The 25456-nt window shown below is 45.5% G+C and overlaps 1 protein-coding gene across 1 annotated transcript in view; it reads right to left on the bottom strand.

Annotated features, from left to right (window-relative positions):
* LOC133541779 (synaptotagmin-2) overlaps positions 1-21183 on the bottom strand; it is an 83838-nt gene extending 62655 nt beyond the window's left edge. Inside the window, exon 1 of the mRNA XM_061885375.1 lies at positions 21045-21183. The gene's annotated coding sequence lies outside the window, so the exon portion shown is untranslated. The remainder of the gene's footprint in view (positions 1-21044) is intronic.
* Positions 21184-25456: the final 4273 nt, after the last annotated feature.

The following is a 25456-nucleotide window of genomic DNA, read 5'->3' as shown; positions in this document are numbered from 1 at the left end:
CCAACTCAGCAGAGAGAGTCCCGTTCACAGCGGAGCCACCAGGAAACCATCCCAAGCGGAGGCGGATCAGCAGCGCAGAGATGTCCCCAGCCGATACACAGGCAAGCAGTACATGGCCACCGGATCGGACCGGACCCCCTCCACAGGGGAGAGTGGGACATAGAAGAAAAAGAAAAGAAACAGCAGATCAACTGGTCTAAAAAGGGAGTCTATTTAAAGGCTACAGTATACAAATGAGTTTTAAGGTGAGACTTAAATGCTTCTACTGAGGTGGTATCTCGAACTGTTACCGGGAGGGCATTCCAGAGTACTGGAGCCCGAACGGAAAACGCTCTATAGCCCGCAGACTTTTTTTGGGCTTTGGGGATCACTAACAAGCCGGAGTCCTTTGAACGCAGATTTCTTGCCGGGACATATGGTACAATACAATCGGCAAGATAGGATGGAGCTAGACCGTGTAGTATTTTATACGTAAGTAGTAAAACCTTAAAGTCACATCTTAAGTGCACAGGAAGCCAGTGCAGGTGAGCCAGTACAGGCGTAATGTGATCAAACTTTCTTGTTCTTGTCAAAAGTCTAGCAGCCGCATTTTGTACCAACTGTAATCTTTTAATGCTAGACATGGGGAGACCCGAAAATAATACGTTACAGTAGTCGAGGCGAGACGTAACAAACGCATGGATAATGATCTCAGCGTCTTTAGTGGACAGAATGGAGCGAATTTTAGCGATATTACGGAGATGAAAGAAGGCCGTTTTAGTAACGCTTTTAATGTGTGCCTCAAAGGAGAGAGTTGGGTCGAAGATAATACCCAGATTCTTTACCGTGTCACCTTGTTTAATTGTTTGGTTGTCAAATGTTAGAGTTGTATTATTAAATAGAGTTCGGTGTCTAGCAGGACCGATAATCAGCATTTCCGTTTTTTTGGCGTTGAGTTGCAAAAAGTTAGCGGACATCCATTGTTTAATTTCATTAAGACACGCCTCCAGCTGACTACAATCCGGCGTGTTGGTCAGCTTTAGGGGCATGTAGAGTTGGGTGTCATCAGCATAACAGTGAAAGCTAACACCGTATTTGCGTATGATGTCACCTAGCGGCAGCATGTAGATGCTGAAGAGTGCAGGGCCAAGGACCGAACCCTGGGGAACTCCACACGTTACCTTAACGTAGTCCGAGGTCACATTGTTATGGGAGACACACTGCATCCTATCAGTAAGATAAGAGTTAAACCAAGACAGGGCTAAGTCTGACATACCAATTCGTGTTTTGATACGTTCTAATAAAATATTATGATCGACGGTATCGAAAGCAGCGCTAAGATCGAGGAGCAGCAACATAGATGACGCATCAGAATCCATCGTTAGCAATAGATCATTAGTCATTTTTGCGAGGGCTGTCTCCGTCGAGTGATTTGCCCTGAAACCGGATTGAAAGGTTTCACATAGATTGTTAGACGCTAAGTGTTCATTTAACTGCTCCGCAACAATTTTTTCGAGGATTTTTGAAATAAAGGGAAGGTGAGACACCGGTCGGTAGTTTACCATGAGGTCAGGATCGAGGTTAGGTCTTTTAAGAAGAGGATGAATAACCGCTTTTTTGAATGCTAGGGGAACAGTGCCCGAGGAAAGTGATAAGTTTATAATATTTAGCACTGATGGACCTAATAATACAAAGAGCTCCTTGATCAGTTTCCCAGGAAGAGGGTCAAGTAAACATGTTGTTTGTTTTATTCCATTTACACGTTGTAACAATTCCTCTAATGTTATTTCCTCAAAACGAGAGAAACTATTTTGGAGGGCAGTATCCGCCGTATATACAATCGTGTCAGTGTTAATAGAACCCCGTTGTAGCTGGGACGCATTGTCTTTAATCTCCTTTCTAATGACTTCAATTTTCTTACTAAAGAATTGCATAAAGTCATCAGCTGAGTGGGTGGAGCTACTGGAAGGAGTCCCTTGTTGGGTTAGCGATGCTACCGTACTAAACAAAAATTTAGGATCGTTTTTATTACGGTGGATGAGATTTGAGTAATAATTAGCTTTAGCTAAGGTAAGCATGCGTTTATAAGTTATTAAACCATCACTAAATGCTTGATGGTGCACCTCAAGTTTAGTCGTGCGCCATTTGCGTTCCAGCTTTCTGCATAATAATTTCTGAGCTCTAGTTTCTTCTGTAAACCACGGGGTGCGCTTTTTTGGAGCCTTTTTTAACTTTAGCGGTGCTATGTTATCAATGGTTTCGCGCAGGGCGTCGTTAAAGTTGTTAGTGAGGTTATCAATAGAGCCCACATACTTTGGGAATGGTGCCATTACCGAGGGCAGTAGGTCAGCAAGAGTTGTCGTTGTGGCCGTATTAATGTTGCGGCTGCTATAGCAGTTATTATTATTATTAGTTTGACGAACATGCGTCTGAACCTCGAATTTTATAAGGTAATGATCGGACAATACTTTAGTATACGGGAGTATCGTAACTTTGGAAGCGGTGATACCCCTGACAAGCACTAGGTCTATCGTATTACCGTTGCGATGCGTGGGTTCATTTATTATTTGTGTGAGACCACAGCTATCAATTATACTCTGGAGCGCTACGCACGGTGGGTCCAATGGGGTATTCATGTGGATATTAAAGTCCCCCATTATGATTATATTATCGGCGTGTGTCACTAGATCAGCAACGAACTCTGAGAATTCATTGATAAAGTCCGAACAGGGCCCTGGGGGGCGGTAGATAACAGCCAGGTGTAGAGGCAGCGGTGTGACAGACCTCATAGTAAGCACCTCAAACGATTTATATTTATTATTTATGTTAGGACTAAGGTTAAAGTTTTCGTTGTATATTAGTGCGACCCCCCCACCCCTTTTAAGCAGACGGGCAATATGCGCATGTGTAAAGTTAGGAGGACATGCCTCATTTAGCGCAAAAAAGTCGTTTGGTTTAAGCCAGGTTTCGCTGAGACCGATGACGTTAAGATTGTTGTCTCTGATGATATCATTAACTAACAACGTTTTGGGAGACAATGATCTTATGTTTAAAAAACCTACATTATAGGTAGTGGGCTGTTTTAGGGAATTTTTGATCAAATTATCCGTAGTAGCAATATTAATAATGTTGTGTTTATTATGCCCAGTGCATTCAGTATAATTACGACCATATCTAGGAATTGATACGACGGGAATGTTCCGATTGTTTGATTGTTGCTTTGATAAACTGCACGCATCATGGTTAGCCACCTCAGTAACGGGGATGTTCCGATTGTTTGTTTGTTGCTTTGATAAACTGCACGCATCATAGTTAGCCTCCTCAGTAACGGGGATTTTCCGATTGTTTGTTTGTTGCTTTGATAAACTGCACGCATCATAGTTAGCCACCTCAGTAAAACACATGTCCAACTCTGAAACACTCAAAGTAGAAAAAACTTGTTCTAATTTAACAGACTCCTTACCCAGACCAGTAGTCTCGCATTTTCCATCTAAATCCGTCTTCAGGGTGGAGGGAAGTGGTGTTCTGTGGGGATTAGCCTTCTGCTTTGTTTTTAGCCCCGCTCGACATCCGCGTTTCCGATCACACCGCTGGCGTCTGCTCCGTAGACGGCCCCCGCTGCTACTAGACTCCCCTGCTTCACAGGCCGCTGGATGTAGCCGCCGATGTATCCCCATGCTAGTTAGCATGTTTAGCACGCCCGCGTCTATCAGTCCAAAACGGCCCAATATGTCCATATCCAGAAGTGTCTGGCGGTCGTACGTGATCACGGAGTGACCACGATGCGAGCCAGCCATGAAGTCTGCAGAACTGTCCGGCATTTCCGCCAAATGTTCCATCTTTAGCAAGAGCACCGCAGTGTCGCAGCCCGTCCGGGCGCCGCCATCGTGCATATATATATATATATACACACATACATACATACAAACAAAGATACATACATACAGTGGTGGTCAAAAGTTTACATACACTTGTAAAGAACATAATGTCACGGCTGTCTTGAGTTTCCAATCATTTCTACAACTCTTGTTTTTTTTTGTTTTGTTTTTTTGATTGAGTGATTGGAGCACATACTGTACTTTTTGGTCACAAAAAATATTCATGAAGTCTGCTTCTTTTATGAATTTATTTTGGCTCTACTGAAAATGTGAGCAAATCTGCTGGGTCAAAAGTATACATAAAGCAACATACATGATCAATGCGGGTGATGTAGAAAAGTTACAATCTAATCAAAGTAGCTTCATGGCCTCTTAACTTCATGTGAGTGATTATGATTGTTGACTTCTCTGTGCACATTTAAATAGGGCTCATGTGATGCAGTTACTAGACTTGGTTACAAACGCCACAATGGGAAAGTCAAAGAAACTCAGCACAGATCTGAATAATTGACTTATATATATATATATATATATATATATATATATATATATATACACACACACATATACACACACACATATATACACACACATATATACAGTATTGGTAAATCACACGCCTGTGACAATCTGCCATGTCAAGCGTCACGAGTCCTGTTGTTTTCTTAGTTTTTTTGTTTGTTTGTTTTTCCCCTAATCAGCGCTTTAATTTTAGTTCCACTTCCTGTCTGTCTCCCTATCATTGATTGGCAGCCTGGCCACACCTGGTCCTAGTTGCCAAACAGGCTTCCATTTTTACCTGCCAGGACGGCGTGGCGCAGTGGAACAGTGGCCGTGCGCAACCCGAGGGTCCCTGGTTCAATCCTCCACCTAGTACCAACCTCGTCACGTCCGTTGTGTCCTGAGCAAGACACTTCACCCTTGCTCCTGATGGGTGCTGGTTAGCGCCTTGCATGGCAGCTCCCTCCATCAGTGTGTGAATGTGTGTGTGAATGGGTAAATGTGGAAGTAGTGTCAAAGCGCTTTGAGTACCTTGAAGGTAGAAAAGCGCTATACAAGTACAACCCATTTATTTATTTATATAAAATATCACTATGGATGTCAACATTATGTATGTGCTGAATGATTCATTTATGATTGTTTATCAAAATATCAGTATGGATGTCAACATTCTGTGCTAAAAGATTAATTTATTATTGTTTATCAAAATATAACTATAGATGGCAACATTGTGTATGTGCTGAAATTTTAATTCATGATTGATTAAAATTTAAATACAGGTGTCAACATTGTATGTGCTGAAATATTCATTTAAGATTGTTTAATCAAAATATTGCTATGGATGTCAACATTGTGTACGTGCTGAATAATTAATTTATGATTGTTTATCAAAATATAACTATAGATGTCAACATTGTGTTTGTGCTGAAAGATTCCTTCATGATTGTTGTCTTCAGTAAAAACTTAACTCTTTTAAGTTTTTGATTTTTTTCGACTTGCCAAGTTGGTGCTTTACGAAACACTTGTAGCAAAAATATGTTTTAAGAAGTACTAATTATATCCAGATCATACTTCAACTGGAATGAGAACATGTTTGAAGTATTTAAAACAAACCTTTAACAAATTGATCACTGCAAACTTGCGCATTCTTCCACTCTGCACCCTTTGACTGGAGCGTGAGCTACTTTTCTCGTCGTCTTTTGTAAAATCTGCACTTGTCCGCCCTTTTCGATGACTTCGCAAGGAACTCTGAAGAAACGTTTATCCTTTTTTGCATTTTGAACGATCCGTACAGCCGAAAACAACACAAGCATAGGGCATTTTTCCCTCAGAGAAAGGCTACATGGCGCCTAGCACCCACTGAGAACAGAGCTCGCTTGACCACCACGCATATTTAATTAGACTTAATTTCAAGTCCGCTTCTGCCTCCTAATGCGAGTCCAGGGGCAAGACATGTCAACACCAAACGTGAGAGGATTGCTCGAGTGAACAGCAAAAGTGACTGAAAGCTGAAAAATCATTAAGATTCCTTGAAGTTTGACCGCACACGCTGAAGTGCTCTTTGTATAAAGGGGAGCATCAAAGGAGGACGGTTGTAGTAGATTTCGGACAGCGTGTGCGTGCCTGTTGAAGCCCTGCATTGCAGCACTCCCTGCAGGAGCGACAGCAGGAGGCTGCAGTCTTTTTCACGTCTCGCCTCACCGGAAGACTAATCAGTTCCCCCTAAGAAGTCCTCACTCTCAGCACACGTGTGCACCAGCTGGCATCTGTTTGCTATCCGCTCTCATCCCAACTTGTCCTCCGGCCTCGTTTCTGGCAACCTAGCTTGACTCGCAGGAGGACAATCCCACAATGCACTTCACTACCCTGACGCGGTGCGTGTTGGTGCAGTGACTTCATCGTGACCTTGTACCCCGTCCTCGGAAAAAAAAAAGCTGAGTGAGGAGGCTAAACTGACCCAGTCCAATACATACTTTAAGTGAAAATTGAGGAATACCTCAACGTATAGAGTCAAACGTTAGGGTTCAACAATACCTTTCAATGTTAGTGTGAGAATAATTATATATAAGTTATCACACAACTCTTATGCTTAAAGGCCGTTACTCTATTTATTATCTATTGTGCCCAAGCTGTACTTTTCTTTTCGTGCAAAAGCACACAACATATCTTCCACTGCAAGTTAGGAGGGGCCTCGCCGCAGATGTTCTGTCTTTCAGTCTGCTAACAGCCAAGGACGGACCTCAAGCACCTCAAAGAAGATAAGGCAATAGCAAGCAGACAAAGCACAGACAGGGTGCAATTAGAAGGCCGCCAGTACATGTCCATTTAAATAATCACTTATTGTGCGAACTGAGCTGCTTGCATAATGTGTGACCCCTCCCTTTAGAAGAAGCCTCAGCGATGTAACTAGGGAACTCCTGAATAAAATGGGGGGCGTGGATTGTTCTTGAGAGCGTAGGGTGAGACTGCAACTGAGTGTGCAGCTCCATGCATTCTCCTCACGAGCAAAACTGAACTCTAACTGATTCCTTGCTTCTTGTTCTGTTGAATAGATAGTTTGGAGCTTTAACCTGACAGTTAGGATGGGAAAAGTGATTGATTGTCCATCACATCACGATAAGAGTGTAGAGCATTCTAAAATGTTGGGCAAATGTCCAAATGTGGAATACAAGTAATACAGGCACAATAACAACAAAGATGAACCACCTGTACAACACGAACAAGAGCATCCAGTGTCAACTACTGGCTGACTGTGAATTTATTTTGCTTCCTGGTGAAGTTTGGACATTGTTTGATTTTTGATTGATACTTGTATTAGTAGATTGCACAGTACAGTACATATTCCGTACAATTGACCACTAAATGGTAACACCCGAATAAGTTTTTCAACTTGTTTAAGTCGGGGTCCATTCATGGTACAAATATATACTATCAACATAATACAGTGATCACACAAGTTAATCATCATAGTATATACATTGAATTATTTACATTATTTACAATCCGGGGGGTGGGATGAGGAGCTTTGGTTGATATCAGAACTTCAGTCATCAACAATTGCATCAACAGAGAAATGTGGACATTGAAACAGTGTAGGTCTTATTTAGTAGGATATGTACAGCGAGCAGAGAACATAGTGAGTTCAGATAGCATAAAAACAAGTATATACATTAGAAGTACATTTGAGTTGTTTATAATCCGGGGAGATGGGATGTGAATGGAGGAGGGTATTAGTAAAGTGTTGAAGTTGCCTGGAGGTGTTGTTTTAGAGCGGTTTTGAAGGAATATAGAGATGCACTTACTTTTATACCTGTTGGGAGTGCATTCCACATTGATGTGGCATAGAAAGAGAATGAGTTAAGACCTTTGTTAGATCGAAATCTGGGTTTAACGTGGTTTGTGGAGCTCCCCCTGGTGTTGTGGTTATGGTGGTCATTTACGTTAAGGAAGTAGTTTGACATGTACTTTGGTATCAGGGAGATGTAGCGGATTTTATAGACTAGGCTAAATGCAAGTTGTTTTACTCTGTCCTCCACCCTGAGCCAGCCCACTTTGGAGAAGTGGGTTGGAGTGAGGTGTGATCTGGGGTGGAGGTCTAAAAGTAACCGGATTAGCTTATTCTGGGATGTTTGGAGTCTAGATTTGAGGGTTTTGGAGGTGCTGGGGTACCAGGAGGTGCAAGCGTAATCGAAGAAGGGTTGAATGAGAGTTCCCGCTAGAATCCTCAAGGTGCTTTTGTTGACCAGAGAGGAGATTCTGTAGAGGAATCTCGCTCTTTGGTTGACCTTTTTGATCACCTTGGTTGCCATTTTATCACAGGAAAGATTAGCCTCTAGAATAGAACGTAGGTAGGTGATCTCATCCTTCCTGGTGATAACAATGTCACCCACTTTTATAGTGAAGTCACTGACTTTCTTAAGTTTGATATGGGACCCAAATAGGATGGATTCCGTTTTACCTAAGTGTATGGATAGCTTGTTGTCAGCGAGCCAGGAGCAAATATTGAGGAGTTCAGCACTGAGGATTTGTTCCACCTGTGACTTGTCCTTGCCGGATACCAGCAGGGCCGAGTCATCCGCATACAGGAACAATTCACAGTGGCATGCTGATGCTGATGGTGACATGAGTAAGTCATTACTAGATGATGTCACTGTAGCAGGTCTCGTACCTGCGTCTTCTGGATCAGTGACTTCTGCACACTTCACTCAGTGGTTCTTACAACTTTTAATATTTACACAAATCAATTAGGCTTTGCAGCCCCTCTTGCAAGTCTCTTTTCGAGTCCTTCTGGGTTCTGGCTTTTCAGCACGCTCCCCTCAGTGTCGTCCGTCCTACCGATCACGGTCTCCCGCGCTGCTAATAAAGGAACAGGTGATTAGATAACTCGTTCCAGCTGAGATTATCCACTCACCTGTCAGCTGCTTCATGACCGATTTCTGCACACACCTCGTCCGCAGAGAACGCGCTGACCACGCCTCCCTGCCACATGCCTCCACCGCCGGACTCAGGCCGGGCACCCGTCCGGCCGCATCCACTCCCCCCCTCCCCTGGGCGAGAGAGGAAGTCGGCCACGGCCATCTGCGCGCCCGGCCTGTGGACCACCCGGAAATTGTAGGGTTGTAAAGCCAGGTACCACCGGGTGATCCGCGCATTGGCGTCCTTCATGCGGTGGAGCCATTGTAGCGGTTTGTGGTCTGAGTAGAGACTGAAGGCGCGCCCCAGCAGGTAGTAGCAGAGGGCTCCCACCGCCCACCGGATGGCGAGGCACTCCCTCTCCACTGTGATGTACCTCGCCTCCCGGTCCGACAGCTTTCGGCTGATGTAGAGTACGGGGCGGTTGACGCCCTCCATCCGCTGGGACAGCACCGCCCCCAATCCCCGGCTCGACGCATCCGCCTGCAGACAAAAAGGGATGTCAAATTTTGGCATGTGCAGTACCGGTTCCTCACAGAGTGCTGTTTTCACCTTCTCAAACGCCCGCTGGCACTGCTCCGTCCACTGGACCAGTTTTGGAGCACCCTTTCGGGTGAGGTCAGTCAGTGGGGTTGTCCAGTCCGCAAATTGGGGAATGAACCGGCGGTAATAGCCTGCCAACCCCAAAAACTGCCTCACCTCCTTTTTTGTCTTGGGAGGTGGACAGGCCGCAATAGCCGCCGTTTTGTCCACTTGGGGCCGCACCTGCCCCCCCCCCCCAAGTGTTACCCCAGATACTGCACCTCTCTCCGACCAACAGCGCACTTTGCCGGGTTGGCGGTGAGCCCCGCCCGCCTCAGAGACTCGAGCACCGCCCCCACCCGCCGCATGGGCTGTTCCCGGCTGCTACTCTGGATGATTACGTCATCCAGGTAGGCAGCCGCGTATGCCGCATGGGGTCGCAGCACCCGGTCCATGAGGCGCTGGAACGTGGCCGGCGCACCGAACAAGCCAATCGGAAGTGTCACAAATTGGTACAAACCTTCCAGAGTGGCAAAGGCCGTTTTTTCTCGGGACTCTGGAGACAAGGGAATCTGCCAGTAGCCCTTCGTCAAATCCAGTGTCGTAAAAAAACGAGCCGTGCCCAGCCGATCTAGGAGCTCGTCGACCCGAGGCATTGGGTACGCGTCAAAACGTGAAATGTCATTCACCCTGCGGTAATACACACAGAACCGCACAGTCCCATCCTTCTTCTCTATTAAGACTATGGGACTGCACCATGCGCTGTGGGATTCTTCTATCACCCCCAACTCAAGCATAGTTTTTAATTCTTCCCGAACCACTTTACGTTTGTGTTAGGGCAGCCGATATGGCCGAGACCGCACTGCGGGTCTCTATGTGATGTCGGACAAGATCCGTGGGCCCGGGCCGAGAGGAGAACACATCTGAGTAGCGCCGCTGTAATTCAGCCACCTCCGCTCTCTCCGCCAATGTGAGCTGGTCATCACAGAGAAGCTGAGGGGTTGGGCCAGAGCGCGGGCTCTCTGGCCCCAACTCCCCCCCCCCCCCCCCCTCTACTGTTACCATGGCGACAGGCTCGGCTTCTTTCCATGCTTTCAGCAGGTTCAAATGGTATATTTGGGTGTCTCCGCATCGGTCCGAGCGCCGGACCTCATAATCGACATCCCCCACTTGCCGTGTGACCTCAAAGGGTCCTTGCCTTTTGCAAGTAATTTGGAGCTTGACGTTGGAAGCAACACAAGCACTTTTTCTCCTGGTGAAAATTTACGCAGTTGGGCCCGCTTATTATACGTGCGCTGTTGACGCTCTTGGGCAAGGCGCAAATTCTCACGTGACAAGTGCCCAACCTTGTGGAGTTTTGCCCGCATGTCCAAGACGTACTGAATCTCATTTTTGCTGGAGCTTGGACCGTCCTCCCAGCTTTCCTTAATGACGTCCAATACTCCGCGGGGCCTTTGGCCGTACAGCAACTCGAACGGTGCAAAACCGAGGGAGGCCTGAGGTACCTCCCGCATCGCAAACATTAGTGGGTCCAACCATTTATCCCAATTTTGTTTGTCCTCGTGCATAAATTTACGGATCATGGATTTAAGCGTTTTATTAAATCCCTCCACCAGCCCGTCTGTTTGTGGATGGTATATGCTGGTGCGGATGGACTTAAGCCCCAGTAACCCGTAAAATTCCTTAAACGTGCGTGACATAAAGGACGTGCCCTGGTCCGTCAAAATCTCTTTCGGGATTCCCACGCGGGAAATGACCGTGAAGAGTGCTTGCACCACACTCTTGGCAGAGATGGAGCGCAGCGGCACTGCTTCAGGATACCGCGTTGCGTAATCCACCAGAACTATCACAAAACGGTATCCCCGTGTGCTCGGGTTGAATGGTCCGATGAGGTCCATCCCAATTCTTTCGAACGGGACCTCCATGAGTGGTAATGGGCGTAAAGGCGCCTTTGGAATGGCCGCGGGGTTCACCCGCTGGCAGTCCGGTCAGGCCGCGCACCATCGGCGTATGTCTGCCCGGAGGCCCGGCCAATAGAATCGCACCATGACCCGATTAAGTGTTTTATCATATCCTAAATGGCCAGACAAGGGATTGAAGTGTGCCGCCTGGAAAACCATTTCCCGGCGGCATTTTGGCACCAACAATTGGGTGTATTCTCCCCCGGTTTGCGTGTCACGGCCCACTCGATACAGTCTGTCTCTAATAATGGAAAAATGGGGGAATACTCGCGCTTTCCCCGGGCGCACCAGTTGACCGTCCACAAAATCGACCTGATCCCAGGCCTCGCGCAAGGTTTCATCACGGGCCTGTTCGAGGGGGAAATCCTCCGTAGGTTGCCATTGGGGGGCCGGGGGGGCCTCCCGCGAAGCTCCCACCGGTTCCCGCTCGACATTCCCGGATGAAACTGCGTCGCCGCTGAAAACGGCGCGGATACTCCCCTTGCCTACTGTCCGTGAACGCACCCCTCCACATCGTGTCACCAAATGATTAAATCCCGGCCAATTCGTTCCTAAAATTATAGGGTGCGTAAATTGCGCGCTTATGGCAAACTTAACTCTATGCTTTTGGGTTTGATATAAAATTTCCACTGGCACCATCGGATACACGTGTATATCCCCATGCACACACCGTATTTTTATCCGTGTTGCCTGCCCTAAAGCCCCAGGTCGAACCAGGTTTGGGTGGATCATGGACTGCCTGCAACCCGAATCCACCATCGCCCGGTATGTACTCCCCTGTATCCTTACCGGTACGCAGTACATCTCTCCCATATCGGGGGTGGGTGCTGGAGGTCCGACAACCCGCAACACCTGCCCCACCTCCATCACGGTGCATTCCCGGCGCAGGTGCCCCGGTTGTCCACACCCCCAGCACACCGGCCCTGGCGTTTGAGGTGCACTCCGCGAGGGAAGCCCCCCTTCAGCAGCGCCGGGACCCTGGAACACACATGAGTACATATTATTATTCTTATTATTATTTCTCTGTGAGTCCCCCGATGATATATATGTCTGTGTGTGTGTGTGTTGTGTTGCTGGATGTCTGTGTGGGAAACCTGCTCGCTGGCCCCCTGTAGTCCGGCCAGGGCCCTCCCCGTCTCTCCTGACTTGACCCCCCCCCACCCCCCCCACCGTGGGGCAAGTTGTCGTCGATGTGTCGGGGGGGGTTTCCTGGCGGTCGTCGGCGTTGCCTCCCGGTGTACCGCCAGGTGCTCCCCCGCCAGCCCGTCCGCGGTTTGGACATCCGGCGGACTGTGGTACCTGACCCACGCGGATGTTCTCGCTGGGATGCCGTCCAGGAACTGCTCCAGTACCACTGCTTCCAGCATCTTGGGGTCTTGGCCGTTGGGCTGCAGCCATCTGGATGCGGCATCCCTCAGCCGGTGAGAGAAGATGAAGGGCCGGCCCTCCGACGCCAGCTTCCTGGCCCGGAATTGCCGGCGATGATCCTCGGGGTTGCTGCCTACCCGGTCGAGGATGGCGTGCCGCTGATTGGTGTATTGCATGCGGGCCGACGCTGGGAGACTCAACGCCGCCCGCTGCGCCTCCCCTGCCAGAAGCGGCAGCAGCCTCGCTCCCCATTCTTCCTCCGGCGATTTGCACGCTGCCGCCGTCGTCTCGAACACCTCCAGGAATGTTTGCGGGTCTTCCCCTTCCACCATCCGCTTCATGGATGTCGAGCCTCCTGCTGCGTCCACCCGGCCCATCAACACTTGCAGCACCTTGGTCTGCTGCCGGCTCGCAAACAGAGACCTCTGACAGGACTTGACCTAACGCCTCCAGGGGGGTTGGTGTCGACATCTTTTCCTTGTTTCTTTGACATTGGGTGCCACTGTAGCAGGTCTCGTACCTGCGTCTTCTGGATCAGTGACTTCCACACACTTCACTCAGGGTTCTTTACAACTTTTAATATTTACACAAATCAATTAGGCTTTGCAGCCCCTCTTGCAAGTCTCTTTTCGAGTCCTTCTGGGTTCTGGCTTTTCAGCACGCTCCCCTCAGTGTCGTCCGTCCTCCCGATCACGGTCTCCCGCGCTGCTAATAAAGGAACAGGTGATTAGATAACTCGTTCCAGCTGAGATTATCCACTCACCTGTCAGCTGCTTCATGACCGATTTCTGCACACACCCCGTCCGCAGGCAACGCGCTGACCACGCCCCCTGCCACAGTCACATTGTACCAAACCAAGAGATAAACATTGTCATCTCAAAAAGGTAAACTTGTTTTAACAACAAAAGTACCATGTCAAGTTGTTTAAGAGTGTTTACTAAATGATCCATTAGTACCTAGTTCACAATATTAATGTAAAGACTTTCATGTGCACTTAGTTCTTACTGTTCTTACTGTCACCGGGTTTTGATCAAAACAATGACTTGCAGTTCAATAAAATATAGAAAAAATATACCGTGTTTAATACTTTGACTACTAAATTGCATGTGTACCTAAATATTAAAATGTATTTTAAGCGAATATTATAACTTGTAATTAATTATTTAATCCAGACTGGGATTAATCTGATTAATAACATAATCACTTGATATTGCATATATATATATATATATATATATATATATATCTATGAATATATATGGCCCTGCGATGAGGTGGCGACTTGTCCAGGGTGTGAAACGCTGAGCTAGGCTCCAGTGCCCCCCGCGACCCCGAAGGGACAAAAGGTAGAAAATGGATGGATGGATGGATTTATATATATATATATATATATATACATACATATATATATATATATATATATAATTGGGGGTGTGGGAAAAAATCTATTCGAATTTGAATCGCGATTCTCACGTTGTGCGATTCAGAATCGATTCTTATTTTTAAATAATCAATTTTTTTGTTTTGTTTGTTTTTTGTCAGTCCAACAAAACAATACACAGCAATACCAAAACATTGCAATCCAATTCCAAAACCAAACCCGACCCAGCAACACTCAGAACTGCAATAAACAGAGCAATTGAGAGGAGCCACAAACACGACACAAAACAAAACAACAGTAGCGAAACAAAAATGAATATAATCAACAACAGTATCAATATTAGTTATAATTTCAGCATAGCAGTGATTAAAAATACCTCATTGACATTATCATTAGACATTTATAAAAATAATAAAAAAAGAACAATAGTGTCACAGTGGCTTACACTTCCATCGCATCTCATAAGCCTGACAACACACTGTGTCCAATGTTTTCACAAAGATAAAAAAAAGTCATATTTTTGGTTCGTTTAATAGTTAAAACAAATTTACATTATTGCAATAAGTTGATAAAACATTGTTCTTTGCAATTATAAAAGCTTTTTACAAAAATCGACTACTCTGCTTGCATGTCAGCAGACTGGGGTGGATCCTGCTGAAATCCAATGTGTTGAATGAATACAGAATCCTTTAAATCGGGAAAAAATCGTTTTTAAATCGAGAATCATGTTGAATTGAAAAAAAAAATCGATTTTGAATAGAATCGTCCTTTGACGTGCTGGGTCGCGTGCACTTGGGAATGGGGACTACACATGAGGTTTTCCACAGTGTGGGGACTTTCTGCAGCCTAATGCTCATGTTGAAGATGTGCTGGAGCACACCACACAGCTGTGGGGTGCAGGCTTTGAGCACCCCGGGACTCACACCGTCAGGACCCGGGGCCTTGCCTGTGTGTAACTTATTTAGCTGTGCATTCACCTGTTCTGCAGACAGACATACTGGGGGGGGGGTCTCAGGTGGTTGGGGGAGGGGGCAGTCATCATTCTGAGGGTGAGGTGTTAAGTGGGGGGAGCTAGTCATTGGTGTTGTGGGGCTGTGAGGTGGGGAAGGGGGAATGGATTGATTTGCTGGAGTACTCAAGGTCCCGGCTGGCATGTTTTGGGGGTGCAGGAGCTTGTTGGAGCCACTGTGTCAAACCTGTTAAAGAACTGGTTTAGCTCATTGGCCCTCTCTTTGTCTCCGTCCACACCCCAAACCTCCAAATGTTTGAGGCCGGTGATGGTCTGCATACCTCTCCAGACCGCCTTCATGTTGTTATCCTTCAGCTTCCCTTCCAGCTTCCTCCTGTAGTTCTCCTTGGCCTCCCTGAATTTATTCTTCAGCAGCACCTGAACTCTTTTCTCCTCCTCCCTGTTACCAGCATTGAATGGCCTCTTCTTCTCATTCAGTATGGCTTTGAAGTCTTTGGTCACCCACGGCTTGTTGTTTGGGTAGCAGGTGACCGTCTTTGATGAGACATTTGAGTCAACACAGAAGTTGATATAGTCCGTGATGCACTCTGTTAGCCCGTTTGCGTACAGCAGGTCCAGGACCTTATTTCTTTTGGTGTGGCAGCTGACATACTGAGTGAAGTTGGGTAATGATTTGTCCACAGTAACATGGTTAAAATCCCCCAAGATGAGGATTAGAGCTTTCGGGTGCTAGGTTTGTAGTCTGGCTATGGAGCTGTGGATGACGTCACTGGCAGCTGCAGCGTTAGCAGAGGGGGGGGGATGTATACTGCCATCATGAGAACATGCGGAATCTCCCTGGGCAAATAATATGATCTGAGTACTACAGCTAACATCTCTATATTCAGGTCACAGTGGCGCTCTTTTATTGTTATATGACCGGGATGACAATATTTCTTATTAATATACAAAGCAAGCCCGCCTCCTTTCCGCTTGTCGTTGGTTCGGTCCCGGTCAGCGCGCACCATTTCAAAGCCGTTTATAGAGACGTTACTATCCGGAACATCGTCGTGCAGCCACGTCGCAATAAAATACATTAGGCTACACTCACGATATTCTTTCTGACTACCGGCAAGCACCGAAAACTCATCCATTTTGTTTGCCAGAGAGCAGACGTTACCCATGACGACGGAAGGAATATATGGCTAATATCTCCTTCTCTCCCTCCTCGCTTCAGCCCTCTTCTGTCTTGAGCGTTTCCCTTTCCCTCGACAGCCATGAGAACTCCCATAAGTCCTTTTTAGTTCCTCCGGGATCTGATTAGTTAGCGCCAAGTCCGTTAGCTGGATGCTCATAACTGGTGCCGCTAACAACTGTTCCCTGGTGTAGATGAAAGAGCCTCTCCACTGTTGTTGCCCGTCTGAGCTCATCAGTAGCGTCCCCACCGTCAGTAGGACGAACAAAACACTTTTAAACTGCATGTTTAGAAGGGAACGACTTGATAGAAAGTAAATAAAGAGGAAATTTTAAAATATATAAAAGTCCAAAACGAACAAAGAACAAAGGCAAGAGACAAGGACGACGGAGTGAACTGCAGCAGCGGCCGTCTAGATCGACGCATATATATATATATATATATATATATATATATATATATATATATATACATATATATATACATAGGGCTTCACGGTGGCAGAGGGGTTAGTGCGTCTGCCTCACAATACAAAGTTCCTGCAGTCCTGGGTTCAAATCCAGGCTCGGAATCTTTCTGTGTGGAGTTTGCATGTTCTCCCCGTGAATGCGTGGGTTCCCTCCGGGTACTCCGGCTTCCTCCCACTTCCAAAGACATGCACCTGGGGATAGGTTGATTGGCAACACTAAATTGGCCCTAGTGTGTGAATGTTGTCTGTCTATCTGTGTTGGCCCTGCGATGAGGTGGCGACTTGTCCAGGGTGTACCCTGCCTTCCGCCCGATTGTAGCTGAGATAGGCGCCAGCGCCCCCCGCGACCCCGAAAGGGAATAAGCGGTAGAAAATGGATGGATGGATATATATACATATATGTCTTGATTGGATTATCCAGAGAATAGTGCTCGATACCGTGGTAGAGCGCAATATGTAGGTGTGGGAAAAATCACAAGACTACTTCATCTCTACAGAACTGTTTCATGAGGGGTTCCCTCAATCATCAGGAGATTTTAATGGAAGCATTCACATACAATGGTTTATATAGGGCACAGAGTGGGTGGGTACAGGCAGGCGTAGGGTGTGGTGATTGGCTCATGTGCACCATGACAGCAACCACCCACCCACCACGAAAAGAATACCTACCGGAATTAATAAAAGGCTATCGATGCTGTCATCTAGCAAAGCTGAATTCGACCAAGCAACCCCCTCGTACCAGAAAGCACTTGATGAAAGCAGATACAACTTCACCCTCACCTATGAACCCACTCCAGGAAACCAACCAAAGAAGAGCAGAAAACGAAACAACATCATCTGGTACAATCCGCCATTCATCCAAAACGTCTCAACCAACATCGGCCTCAAGTTCCTCACTCTGATCGACAAACACTTCCCCAAAGGCAACACCCTAAGAAAAATATTCAACAAGAACAACATTAAATTGAGCTACAGCTGTATGAATAACATACAACAAATCATTTCAAACCACAACAAAGCAATTGCAAAAGGACTGCCTACCCCCAGACTAAACGACTCTGAAACCAATAAGGAATGTAACTGTCGCAAGAAACCTGATTGCCCTCTCAACGGAGGGTGCTTACAGGCATCAGTCGTTTACCAAGCAAAGGTAACACGCAAGGACATTAACACATCCGACACGTATGTAGGATTAACCGAAGGAGCGTTCAAAACAAGATGGAATAATCACAACGCCTCCTTTAGAAACCAGACTTTGCGGAATTCTACAGAACTCAGCAAACACATTTGGAACCTCAAAGACAATAATGTTGAATATTCAATAACAAGGCAAATTCTTGCATTCAGCACACCTTACAACAGTGGTAATAAAAGATGCAACCTATGCTTAAAAGAGAAACTGTTTATTATATATCATCCAGATCTATCATCCCTCAACAAGCGCAGTGAAATCATTTCAACATGCCGCCACAGACGGAAACACCTCCTAGGTAACACATGAGCCAATCACCACACCCTACGCCTGCCTGTACCCACCCACTCTGTGCCCTATACAAACCATTGTATGTGAATGCTTCCATTAAAATCTCCTGATGATTGAGGGAACCCCTCATGAAATAGTTCTGTAGAGATGAAGTTGTCTTGTGATTTTTCCCACACCTACATATATATATATATATATATATATATATATATATATATATATATATATATATATATATATATATATATATATATATATATATGAATGTTGTCTGTCTATCTGTGTTGGCCCTGCGATGAGGTGGCGACTTGTCCAGGATGTACCCCGCCTTCCGCCCGATTGTAGCTGAGATAGGCGCCGGCGCCCCCCGCGACCCCAAAAGGGAATAAGCGGTAGAAAATGGATGGATGGATATATAGGCTTGGGCGATATGGCCTTTTATTAATAAGTGGATATGTTTAGGCCATGTCATGATACAATATATATATCTCGATATTTTGCCTTAGCCCTGAATGAACACTTGATGCATATAATCACAGCAGTATGATGATTCTATGTGTCTACATTAAAACATTCTTCTTCATACTGCAATAATATATGCTACTTTCAAACTTTCATGCAGAGAGGGAAATCACAACTAAGTCAATTTAGCACCCTCTGATAGCAACATGAAAGTACTTGTCTAGTTTCTCTGGTAGCAACATAAAAGTACTAGTCTTAGTTCCTGTGATAGGAACATGAAAATACTAGTATTAGTTCCTCTGATAGCACCATGAGAGTAGTCTTAGTTCCTCTGATAGCAACATGAAAGTACTAGTCTTAGTTCCTCTGATAGCAACATGAAAGTACTCGTCTAGTTCTGATAGCAACATGAAAGTACTTGTCTAGTTTCTCTGGTAGCAACATAAAAGAACTAGTCTTAGTTCCTGTGATAGGAACATGAAAATACTAGTATTAGTTCCTCTGATAGCACCATGAGAGTAGTCTTAGTTCTTCTGATTGCAACATGAAAAGTACTAGTCTTGGTTCCTCTGATAGCAAGATCAAAGTATGTGTCTTAGTTCCTCCGATAGCAACATGAAAGTACTAGTCTTAGTTCCTCTGATAGCAACATCAAAGTACTAGTGTTAGTTCCTCTGATAGCAAAATGAAAGTACTAGTCTTAGTTCCTCTGATAGCAAAATGAAAGTACTAGTCTTAGTTCCTCTGATAGCAACATGAAAGTACTGGTCTTAGTTCCTCTGATAGCAACATGAAAAGTACAAGTCTTGGTTCCTCTGATAGCAACATGAAAAGTACTAGTCTTAGTTCCTCTGATTGCAACATGAAAAGTACAAGTCTTGGTTCCTCTGATAGCAACATGAAAAGTACTAGTCTTTGTTCCTCTGATAGCAACATGAAAGTACTAGTGTTAGTTCCTCTGAGAGTAACATGAAAGTACTCGTCTTAGTTCCTCTGATAGCAACATGAAAGTACTTGTCTTAGTTCCTTTTTCAGCAACATGAAAGTACTCGTCTTAGTTCCTCATGCACCTGCTAATAACCACACGATACATCACCGGAAAATAAACATTTACAGAATACTGTACAAGAAAAGCTAAAAATGTTGCCAATATTATGAAAAGAGTCATAATTTTACCCGATAAAAGTCACAATTTTATAAGAAAACTTTAAAATGTTGGCAATATTATGATATTAATCTGAATTTCAATTGGCAAAATAATTTCACAAAAAAATGTGACTATTTTACAAGAACAACAAAAATAGCTGGCAATACGGTGATAAGCCAGAATTTTATCAATCAATCAATCAATGTTTACTTATATAGCCCTAAATCACTAGTGTCTCAAAGGGCTGCACAAACCACAATACAAACCACTACGACATCCTCGGTAGGCCCACATAAGGGCAAGGAAAACTCACACCCAGTGGGACGTCGGTGACAACGATGACTATGAGAACCTTGGAGAGGACGAAAGCAATGGATGTGGAGCGGGTCTAACATGATACTGTGAAAGTTCAATCCATATTGGATCCAACACAGTCGCGAGAGTCCAGTCCAAAGACAAATGTCACCATTTTGCATTAGAAAATAATTATTTTACATGAATAATAATTTTACGAGAAAAACACAGGTGTGTAAGGTCCCCACAATGATTTTTTAATTAATTCAGGTTTTATTGTATTTAATGTATTTTATTTCTGTTCAACTTGTATTCACAGTTTCTACTTGTCCTAGCCACAAATACTGGTCAAACACACTCACACACACACACACACACACACACACACACACACACACACACACACACACACACACACACACACACGCACACACACACACACACACACACGCACGCACGCACGCACGCACGCACACACACACACACGCACACACACGCACACACACACACACACACACACACTCGCACGCACGCACACACACACGCACACACGCACACACACACACACACACACACACACGCCCACACGCACACACGCACACTTTGTTTTTATTTGTTCATGTTATATTGATTTTATTGTATTTTATTTCTGTTCAGCTTGCACACACCATTGTTTCCTAGCCTCCCTCCCCCTTCCCACACACACACACACACACAGAAAAGATAATCATACTTTGACGAAGTATGCTAATTAGATTGCTAATTAAGGTTTGACACAAATGACCCATGAGGCCTTGTACTGACGCTGGCTCAGCATATTTCCTGCACTCGGAGCAGTGAAGCTCCTTTACCGACTCAAAAGGTGCAGAAACAATCTTGCAGGCTTCACATACATCCTTTTTTCTTGCGTAACGTTACACTGCAGCAGCACTGAGATGTCCCATGCAGCAAAAAGTTGACGGCTCTTTTCTACAAAGACCAGATGTTTCCTCTGCAGGTGATAATAACTTGTCCGAGTTGCGAGTGAAGAGACACTTCTTACCTGCACTCAGAGCGGAGGAGAGGAGGAGAGGTGTTATAAAGTCATGTCCAGAGGTGTGGCCTGCAAGGAAAGACAAACACTTAAAGGTGGGCCACAGAGCAAAGAGCTAACATTTTTCCATCACACTGCTGTATTTCCCCGCACTCAGCTCTCATTGGCTCCTCCGAGGGGGAGGGGCTAGCATCTCTGTGGTGCATTCCTCCTCCTCCTCCTCCTCCTCCTCCTCCTCCATCACGTCCATGCAGATGCTGAGCTAAGAGAATTTAGAGGCAGGAGCAGGAATCGATGATAGAGAATGTGGAGGTGCTGCTGGTCATGCATGCAGGAACAGGACTGGGACGGGGGGGGCGGTTGGGGGGACACACTATAGCACTCTTATAGCACCGCATTGTCAAGATAGTGACGATTATGACTGCTTCAATATGGATCTGACATCACCTCAAGGTGTCGGTCAGGACAATGATTGTGCAGCCAGGTGATATGATAGATCCCAGGTGCCAAACTCAAGGCCCACCACCTCATTTTATGTGAAATGTGAATTTTGTGGATGGGTGAAGTCCCAAAAAATAAACCATAAATATGAGCCTAACAGGCTCAACCCAGCATTTGGGTTGTTACTTGAATTTTCGGGATGGGTGACGTCCCAGAGCTGGCTAGGTTACTGGTTGGGTCACAAAAACTACCCAACTCCCTAGAAACAACCCATAAATATGACCCTAACAGGCTCAACCGAGCATGTGGGTTGTAATTTGAATTTTGGGGATGGGTGACGTCCCAGAGCTGGCTGGGTTACTGGTTGAGTCACAAAAACTACCCAACTCCCAAAAAATAAACCATAAATATGACCCTAACTGGCTCAACCCAGTATTTGGGTTGTTACTTGAATTTTGGGGATGGGTTACGTCCCGGAGCTGGCTGGGTCACAAAAACTACCCAACTCACAAAAATAACCCATAAATATGTATCTAACAGGCTCAACCCAGCAATTGGGTTGTTACTTGAATTTCGGGGATGGGTGACGTCCCGAAGCTGGCTGGGTTACTGGTTGGGTCACAAAACCTACCCAACTCCTTATGAATAACCCATAAATATGACCCTAACAGGCTCAACCCAGCATTTGGGTTGTTACTTGAATTTTGGGGATGGGTGACGTCCCGGAGCTGGCTGGGTCACGAAAACTACCCAACTCCCAAGAAATAACCCATAAATATGACCCTAACAGGCTCGACCCAGCATTTGGGTTGTTACTTGAATTTTGGGGATGGGTGACGTCCCGGAGCTGGCTGGGTCACAAAAACTACCCAACTCCCAAGAAATAACCCATAAATATGACCCTAACAGGCTCGACCCAGCATTTGTGTTGTTACTTGAATTTTGGGGATGGGTGACGTCCCGGAGCTGGCTGGGTCACGAAAACTACCCAACTCCCTAGAAATAACCCATAAATATGACCTTAACAGGCTCGACCCAGCATTTGGGTTGTTACTTGGATTTTGGGGATGGGTCACGTCCCGGAATTGGCTGGGTTACTGGTTGGGTCACAAAAACTACCCAACTCCCAAGAAATAACCCATAATTATGACCCTAACAGGCACGACCCAGCATTTGGGTTGTTACTTGAATTTTGGGGATGGGTGACGTCCCAGAGCTGGCTGGGTCACAAAAACTACCCAACACCCAAGAAATAACGCATAAATATGACCCTAACATGGTCGACCCAGCATTTGGGTTGTTACTTGAATTTTGGGGATGGGTGACGTCCCGGAGCTGGCTGGGTCACAAAAACTACCCAACACCCAAGAAATAACCCATAAATATGACCCTAACATGGTCGACCCAGCATTTGGGTTGTTACTTGAATTTTGGGGATGGGTGACGTCCCGGAGCTGGCTGGGTCACAAAAACTACCCAACTCCCAAGAAATAACCCATAAATATGACCCTAACAGGCTCGACCCAGCATTTGGGTTGTTACTTGAATTTTGGGGATGGGTGACGTCCCGGAGCTGGCTGGGTCACAAAAACTACCCAACTCCCTAGAAATAACCCATAAATATGACCTTAACAGGCTCGACCCAGCATTTGGGTTGTTACTTGGATTTTGGGGATGGGTCACGTCCCGGAGCTGGCTGGGTTACTGGTTGGGTCACAAAAACTACCCAACTCCCAAGAAATAACCCATAATTATGACCCTAACAGGCACGACCCAGCATTTGGGTTGTTACTTGAATTTTGGGGATGGGTGACGTCCCAGAGCTGGCTGGGTCACAAAAACTACCCAACACCCAAGAAATAACCCATAAATATGACCCTAACATGGTCGACCCAGCATTTTGGTTGTTACTTGAATTTTGTGGATGGGTGATGTCCCGGAGCTGGCTGGGTTACTGGTTGGGACACAAAAAGTACCCAACACCCTAGAAATAACCCATAAATATGACCCTAACACGCTCAACCCAGCATTTGGGTTGTTACTTGAATTTTGGGTATGGTTGACGAGCTGGCTGGGTCACAAAAACTCCCCAACTCTCCAGAAATAACCCATAAATATGACTAACAGGCTCAACCCAGCATTTGGGTTGTTACTTGATTTCTGGGGATGGGTGACGTCCTGGAGCTGTCTGGGCTACTGTTTGGGTCACAAAAACTACCCAACTCCCTAGAAATAACCCATAAATATGACCCTAATAGGTTCAAGCTAGCATTTGGGTTGACAGAATAACCCAGCATTGTTTTGTGTGCAGCAGGGGCAGCAAAATATTAAAGGAATTCCTTTTCCTGCTCTTTTGCCCAGAGCCTTGTTGCTAGGCAGAATTCATTCAATTGTTTTTACTGACAAAGAAGGGGTGAGACGCTGTGCAGGAACAGGAACACAAAACAAAAACGGGGCATTTAGGCGACGTTCTCTTTCAGTATGATCTGGATCGAATGTGGTCCAAAACAATCACCCCTGATCATTTGTCCCCCCAACAATACAGGGCATCATCTTAATTATATTGACTTAATGAAGTCTCATTGTGTCCATCTGCAATCGATACCAACTCCCTGGATGGTCAGACTGTTCCTGCTCAAGGGATGGCCATGCGGTGAGTGGATGCTTCTAACGCTCTGTGCCCCATCCAGCTGACTTGTCACTTCCACCATTACTCCTATTAAAACCTTCTGGGACCAGGGCCAAAAAAAACTATCCATCCAATGATTGCCTTGGCTTGCACCCTCCATGAAGGCAGGCCGGGGCTACTTTTCCCACGTGCAGCAGACCGAGGTGATACTTCCGTGATTGTAGTCCTTGCAGAGCCAGAGAACCACACAGATGTAAGAACTGGTCTACTATCAACTCAGTCGGTGACGCTCCAAGCTTATCAGGGTTCCCTCAACGTTTTCCAATGGTGTGTTTTTATTACATTTGCTCAAAATTGGATTTGTCAGCAATATGTCGACACAATTCATCAGTTCATTTTGTATAAACCGGTACTGCTATCTACAATCGCAAATATTACAGACTGAGTGAGCAAGTTTGTTGCTGTGATCACAAAGATCACATGACCACACATCGAGATCTTGTCTTTTTAAGGAAGGGAAGTTTAATGCCCTGTTGCCCGGGTAATGTTGGGATGATTAGTGTAGTAATATTATCCTTAGTTTATCGTCCATTTCTGTTTCCACACACTTTTTAGTTTTCTTAGTTGCCATGGTTGCTGATATCCTGCACCTGCCTCAGATTAGTGGCCGGGACGCTGACCTGCATCTGATTACTAATCATGAGAGCTATGTATGCCTCCCTCACCGTTTACGTAGTCCTGTTCGGCTATAGGCCACTCCAGTTTTTTTTTAATTTTTATTCCATGCCATAGACTCTCTGTGTTATTATGATAAGCTAAAGCTAGCCATGAGCATCTTATATGTTGCCAGGGGTACGCTGGTTCGATTTTCACCTTTTGCCTTGAGAAAAAATCTGCATCTTACCTGCACGCTGCTTCTTGATGACTTTCTGCGTTTTGGAGAAACGACCACCACAACAATGCCACCGACACGCAACAGCAAGCTAATTTACGGCCTGCCTGTGCCTACATCATATACTGTGTATATATATATATATATATATATATATATATATATATATATATATATATATATATATATCCATATATATATATATATATATATATATATATATATATATATATATACACACACATACACAGTGCAGTTAAGCTAAATTTGTTGTTTTTCTGACATGAACTTGTTTTTTCAGCAATGTCCACACATTTGAGTCAGGCCTTTGGGAAGGTCATTCTAAAACTTTCATTCCAGCCTGATTTTGCCATTCCTTTACCACTTTTGAGGTGTGTTTGGGGTCATTTTCCTGTTGGCACCCAACTGCGCCCAACACCCAACCTCCGGGCTGTTGAT

This window comes from Nerophis ophidion, linkage group LG02, assembly GCF_033978795.1.
Source record: "Nerophis ophidion isolate RoL-2023_Sa linkage group LG02, RoL_Noph_v1.0, whole genome shotgun sequence".
NCBI classification, from domain to species: Eukaryota; Metazoa; Chordata; class Actinopteri; order Syngnathiformes; family Syngnathidae; genus Nerophis; species Nerophis ophidion.
This window is presented reverse-complemented; position numbering and strand designations above follow the sequence as displayed.